The following is a 7,216-nucleotide window of genomic DNA, read 5'->3' on the forward strand; positions in this document are numbered from 1 at the left end:
GGAGACCCTTCCTCAAGTCTTGGGATATCACAAACACCCAAAATCACAAGAAACCATACCTGGATGTGATCAGCAGAGGTTTATTGGGGAGTTGGCTAGCCAAGGTCAAAACATGCTCAGTCCACTTAGGAACAGAATTTTGACAAAGGGCCAGCAAGCTGAGGGGTTTTTTTTAATAGCATGGGGTGGGAGAAAGGAAGGAATTTTGTCGCGGATTACACATGAGCGGTTGCATTTTCGTGTTGTTACACATGATTGGCTGTTTTACAAATTTTGAACATCAGGCTGTAACACTGGGAAAACCTCAAGGGGGAGTAACCAAGAACAGTGGAAAGTTAGCTAGTTCTTGGAACCACCCAAATGACTTAGAGCCACGTGAAAATCACTCTGCATTCTCAAAAATGTAGTTTTACCATGTCACTGTGCCCTACCCTGTCATTACCAACCAGTTCAGGTTAACTATTTCTCACTTGTTATAGGCCCACCCTGAGGCTTGAGGAATGTTAATCCAGCAAGTGTCCTCTGATTCAGGGATAATGTAATGTCCTCCACCCGGAATATGTCCCGGGACAGTTAAAATCTTACATTCAGTTCTGCTTTCTGGAACTTGCATTTTTTTGCTCAGGTCGAAGGGCAAAAGGACAATTGGTCTTTGGGGAATGAGGTGCCAAGGGATGGTCTGTCTACATGCTCTGGGCCTTCCCCACAGGCAGGTGGGTTTTCTTCCCTGTGGTTTGAGGAATGTTAATCCCTTGTTCCTCTGAATGGTAATCTAGCTGGGTAATCCAGCAGGTGTCCTTTTACTAAGGAACTTGTTTCTCCCAGGATGTGTCCTGGAGCAGTTAAAAATTACCTTTAACTAAAAATTAAGTTTAACCAAATTCCTACAGTACTAGCACCAAAAATATACCAGGAATTAGAAAATATTGGCCGTGGTAGGTGTGAAAATAAAATTTGAAAGCAGCGTTGAAACAATAACAAAAAAAATTCATGGTCAGCAAAGACCACCAACAATTTGTTAAATTTAGTCATAATAAAATATTAAGTCCCTGCAGGGGCAGGGTGACCAAAAATAAAGGCATGCAAGGGTGTGCCCAGACAAGTCCAAACAAGCCCAAGTGAGTAATGGGCTATCTGGTGTTTACTTCTCTCTCCCTCCCTTTCTGGGAGGTCCGAGGTTCTGCAAGTTCTGCCAGTTCTGCAAGTTGCTGATGTTTGAAATATCCAATCATGTGTAGCAGCATGAAAGTGCAACCAATCATATGTAACCGCACCAAATTTTCCTGCTCTCCCCAACCCCTACCCATAAATATCCCAAGTTTCCTGGGTTTCTGGTCAGAACCTCTATCTCCTGCATGAGATATGTTCCGGCCTGAGGGTCCTCGTCATTAAACCTCCTCTGCAATTGCATCAAGATGGGTTCTCGTGTGTCCTTGGGTTGGTGCAGGTCCGGACTTGGGTGAGGGTCTCCTTTTGGGGGTCTTTCAGTAGGCAGTGGTGGCACACGCCTTTAATCCCAGCATTTGGGAGGCAGAAGCAGGCAGATTTCTGAGTTCCAGGCCAGCCTGGCCTACAGAGTGAGTTTCAGGACAGCCAGAAATACACAGAGAAACCCTGTCTCTAAAAACCAAAAGAAAGAAAAAAGAAAAGAAAACAAAAGAAAGAAAATATTGGCCATTAATGTCTCAGAAATTTGCCTGCCTCTACCTCCCAAGTGCTGGGATTAAAGGTGTGCACCACCACAGCCTGGCCAAATCTTGCTTCTTCTTGATCATTTTTGCAAGTGGTTAGAGAAAGATAGAGATTAAATGTTAGAAAGAGCATAATGGGAACACCAGTGCCTTAAGTAGGGGAGAAGGTACACATATAGGTTTCTAATTGTCTATTCTTCTAATTATATAAATAGTATACACATGAATATGAGTGCTCTACATGTAACCTTTGCTTTGAAAGTGCATTTCCCAATAAACACATTATTTTATTGTTTTTGTGTGTGTGTGTGTGTGTGTGTGCACATGTGAAGCTTCAAGATGGATTATGAGGACTCAGGCTTTCTAGACATGCATACAAGCACAAGGGCACACCCCATTCCTGTTCTTGAATTATTCTACAGTCTTAAAGTCACCCAGTAAATAAAAACCTTAAGTTTGAAAGGATCAAATTTTGAAAGAAAGTCAGCTTGTGGGCTGAGCTATACACATCTGACAACTGTAGCTCCTAAGGTATCTAAGACTGCACCTCCATGTCTTCCTGCAGGGACAATAAGAGTCTGAAGTTGTTTGAAGTCAGAAAAACATAGAAAATACTTCCAGTCAAGCCCCATTGTATGAGTTGTACACACTCCCTGTTTACATTAATGTAGTTAGCATCCCAGCACCTTGATATGCATGTCCAAGACACACACACCGTTTTACAAATAATTCATCAACAGCATGCACAAACTTTTCAGCCCTCCCTATACAGAGCTACACATACTTCAACTTGTAAAGTATAGTTTACATTTCTCTGCCCCCAGTAATAATCAATTATAGGGAATTTCTGTTCAAGTGTCTAAGTAAGCATTTCTGGGTATCATTCAATTTGGGGCCAAATCAGCCTGAACTGGATTGAGTAGTGTAAATGAAATTATTTTCATTATTTTGGAAATCTGTGAAGCTGTAAGTTCACTTCTGGACATATCTGTCCCAGACGCATACAACTTGTAACCCTTGCATAACCACTCATTCTTTCATTCCTGAATCCATCCAGGACAGTGTTTTTCTCTGTAAATGGACCTGACCATAAAACCCCTGTTTTTAATTGTCTTGGGTCATTCACAGTGCTTCATGAAGAGCATCCAGGCACAAACGTTCTCTTTTAAGAAAAAGAGCCCAGCATGGTGGTGCACATTTTTAATCTCAGCATTCCAGATGTTGCAGAGGAGAGGGACCCATAACAAACCTGTAAAGGAGAGGCTCAGGGCATTAAATCCAGAGCAGCAACACCAGCCTGGATGTGAATTCGATTAACTAAAGTGAGGAAGGAGATAGAGATCAATCCTAAGACAATGTCCTCATTTCTTCAGCCTTCTTGAGACACTCCACTGCATGGTGTTTCGCTGTGGCAAACATATGAAGGAATGTTTCACTGATGCAGAAACAGGCAGAAGGCTAAGGGAGACTGGTGAAGGAATGTTTAGCTGAAGCAGACACAGATAAAAAGAGCTTCTGCTAACAATAGCATGAGAAAAACCCTACATAATGATGGTGTCTTTGTTAATTCCATCCATATGTTGGTCTTCATTACATTGCCTACTTGAGATCTGTTTACAGGGACTCCACAGAGAGTTTGTTTATTTTTTTGTTTCCCCAAACAGGGTTTCTCAAGTGTGTAGGTCTAGTATTTGTTTTTCCAGACAGGATTATTCTGTGCCCTTGGATATCCTGAAACATGCCCTATGGATCAGAATGTCCTTCAACTCAATGATCTGCTTACCTCAGTCTCCCAAATGCTGGGATTAAAGGTGTGGATCAACCCTGGCTGGCTGTATCACCAGTAATTGGCCTCAATAGTTTCAATGCCAAAATTCTCCTCTCTAGGCTATGAAAACTCTACAAAGTCTCCTTCTTCCCAGAGACCATATTCAAATCCAACCATAACTTGGGTGAATACATCTGGCTGGGAAAGGATCACCAGGAAAATTTAAGTCTCAGCCCATGATTCCATGATGAATAGCCAGTGCTAAACTCTCCAGGATATTTGTAGTAAAAATTATTTGGGAGTTTTTACACCATTTTTGATCATTCAGATTCCAAATAAGTGACATAGAACCTTTATATTTCTAGGAAGCCTTAATAACACTGGAGCTTGGCACATATAACTGTCTATACTATTTTGACCATGTCACTGTCACTATCCCAAGGAGATAACTTATCAAGGTGTCTCTGCTCTGCTCCTACTTTATCAGGCCAACCCTCTTGCTGTTGTGATTCTTTCTTTTCTCCACTTCTCCTCATTTACTCTCCTCAGACCCCAAGCTTGGGCCAAAGTCTCACACATCTCTCTTCTGTCCAGCTATTTGCTGTAGGTATCTTTATTTAGACAATAGTGTTGAGGCAGGAGGATTGTTGCTAATTGGTGTTTCAGATCACTTCAGCTAGAATAAAAGTCTCTTCCTCAAAAATAAATGTAAAAAGCAATGTATAACGAGCTACAAAATTAAGGAAGAATTAAAACTCAGTGAATCAGACTGGTTTAGTTAATGTGTTTTTTCTATCAAGCCAGTCTCAGTTTTTTGGCTTTTCTTAAGAAAAAACTTTTAATCTAGGTAATAAAAAATATCTTATACAGACTGGTGTCAAACACATTGAGATCTCCCTTCTTCTTCCTGTGCTGTGGTGGTATTAAAGTGTTAAATGTAAACACTCAGTTTTCTGTATTCTTTTATCTCTGTTTATTCTCAGTTAGGGTATCTTTGTGTAGCTAAGGCTGTCCTTGAACTCTCAAGAGAGAGCATGCTGGACTGAATTCAGAGAGATCCACCTTTCTGTGCTTCACAAAAAGTCGTATTTAAGGCATATAACACAATAACATCTCCAAAACCACATTCAGCAGTTTTTGTATTATTTTAGGAATATTTGTTATCCCTGCTTATGAGTTAGCATGCACTACTCTCAGAAGGCAGAAGAGCCTGACAGAGCTCCTATAATTGGAGTTGTAGATGGTTATCAGCTGGCATGTGGAAGCTAGGAATAGAACACTGGTCCTATGGAAGAAGACCTCTGCTTGAAAAGTCTGAGACATCCATACAGTCCCTAAACAGTTTCGAACTCATCTCCTTCAATGATTTCATCAAAGGCAAAGCTGGTATAGAAATCAAATCAAATCAAGATAGACGAGGATTGGAGAGAGAGAGAGGCAGAAGGAGAGGGAGAGGGACAGTGGGGGAAAGAGAGAGACATAAAGAGAAAGAGAGAGACAGAGACAAAGATAGAGAATGACAGAGAGAAAAGAAAGGCAGAGACAGATAAAGTGACGGAAAAAGACAGACAGACACAGGCAGAAAAACTTAGAGAGACAAAGAGATAGAGACAGAGAAAATGACAGACAGATAAACAGAGAGGTATATTTAGTGTTTGTACACTGACTTGCTGAATGCTGCTTCATTTATGGGTCCTTCATTTTCTGCCTGGAGATCTAATCATAGTGGACACACCCTATCTCATGTCACCATACTGAATCCTGTTACTGGGACCTACCTGTCAGCTCTAGCTACATAATACTTAAGGGAGACCTGAGAAACAGGTTGCAAATTAATGTGGCAGACAAAGAAATATCACAGAGCTCAGAGTTTGAGAAAAAGGATCCTGGCTGGACTTGGATCCTGACCATAATATGAGATTTTGTGCATTTCCACATGAGGACATGATACACTATAGTTAGGTCAAACTAAGATGAAATGGGTGGAATCTTCATCATCCTATCAGATGGCAGCTTTGGCCTGAGAGGTGTGGCTACAAAGGGGAGGTGTGAGGGAGAAATAGTATATAAGACCTCAAAAGGCTGCACAAAACCCTCTGAGCCTTGGAGTCTAGATTGCCAGCCTGACCACTCTGGGATTGAAGCTTTTGAGAGCAGTGTCCAAAGCAAGTAAGTCATTAATACCCGTCAGGATACCCCTTATGACTTGGCTTGACAGTGTCCATTTCATCTGAAGTGGGTTTTTTTTTTTTTGCATTTGTTTGTTTCCTTTAATGTTTGCCTGCTTTCTTTGTTTGGTTATTTTCAAGAAGCAAACCTCACTTAGCCCAGGATAGCCAAAAGTCTATATGTAGCCAAGTACCATGAAACACTAAATGTTCAACCTCTACCTTCTGAGACCTGAGTCTTTCCTGTCCTGCTTGTTTATAGTGGGCTAAGTTGGGTATGTGGTGCTTGTGCGTGGGCATGGGTCCCATTGGGTGAATTGTGGTCCTATGTCTCTGTCTCCCATGTGTCTGTGACCACAGCTCAGGGAGGGCTAGAAGCTCAGGAATTTGACTGAATTCACTCCAAGCAGAGCCATGAGAAGTCATAGAACATTGCTTAGGGTGTGGGGAGAAAGCAGTCTGAGACCAGGAGGTGCAGAGCTCTTGGGTGTGGCCCCTGGGCAAGAAGGCATGTGAGGATTGACTGGCCTCAGACTCCTGGGCTCCCAGGCACCACTGGGAGCCTGAGGTCAGGTGAGACTTGGGGCTGGATTGGCCTGCAGCTCAGAGGGACAAGGGAGAGAAGCTCTGGTGGCACCCTGCAGGGTAGAGACTCTTGGTCTAAGTGACTTGCTTGGCTAGGTCATAGCTGGCTCAGCTAGCTTGCTTGAGTTGGTGGCCTCCATGGCTGGAATGCAAAGAGGTCATCAGGCAGGAGATTAAGCAGTGGCTCATTGGTTGAAGGCCCCCTTTAAAGTTCCCTGTTGGGCAGCCATCTCAGGCCATATATACTCTGACAAGAGACTTGTTTTCAACAGCCTACAACAGCTGAACACACTCTGATAAACATCTTGTTTATCCCACATAACTTACTTTGTTGTTTAGTGCCCCCAGCTGCAAGGTACATGTGGTATCCACTGCTGCAAGACACATGTAGAATCCACGCCTACAAGGCACATGGCAAATTGTATAAATACCCAGGATTTCCTTTCAATATGAGAGACTAGAGACTTGATCAGACCTTCTGTCCTGTCTCCATTCTTTGTCTCTTGCCACTCCACCCTCACTCTTGCTAGATCATGTTGTCTGATCCCCTCAGGCCAGAGTACTTAGCCCCCAAGTGAGGGGCAGTGTGGGCCTCAACAGTTCCCTATGGCTGGCCCCAAAGTCAAGAGGAATTCCATGATTCTAAAACGTTTATTGTCATGGCAGAAAGTGAATAAAGCTGTACCCCATGTCCCCAAGGGAAGCCTGAGGTTAAATAACTTTTGCAAGGAGGAGGGTCTGGGGAGGAATGTTTAATTGGCTTTGCCCTCTGGCCTTTAGGTATCTCATTAATATGCAGATTTCTTGAGGCTCTATGGCCTGTAGTCATTCCCTCTTCCTGTACTACCTGTGCAAGTTGACCTAAGGTCACAAACCTTTCTTTGGGAGGGGTTGTAGATAAATTAAAGGAACCATGGCCCAGGAGCAAGGCCAAACTCCCTGCTTTTTAGAGTTCTGGGGTTCTAGGCCTGCACTCACCAAAGTACCCAGCTGCCTCTCACAGC

This window comes from Arvicanthis niloticus, unplaced genomic scaffold (assembly GCF_011762505.2).
Source record: "Arvicanthis niloticus isolate mArvNil1 unplaced genomic scaffold, mArvNil1.pat.X S10, whole genome shotgun sequence".
In the NCBI taxonomy this organism is placed as follows: Eukaryota; Metazoa; Chordata; class Mammalia; order Rodentia; family Muridae; genus Arvicanthis; species Arvicanthis niloticus.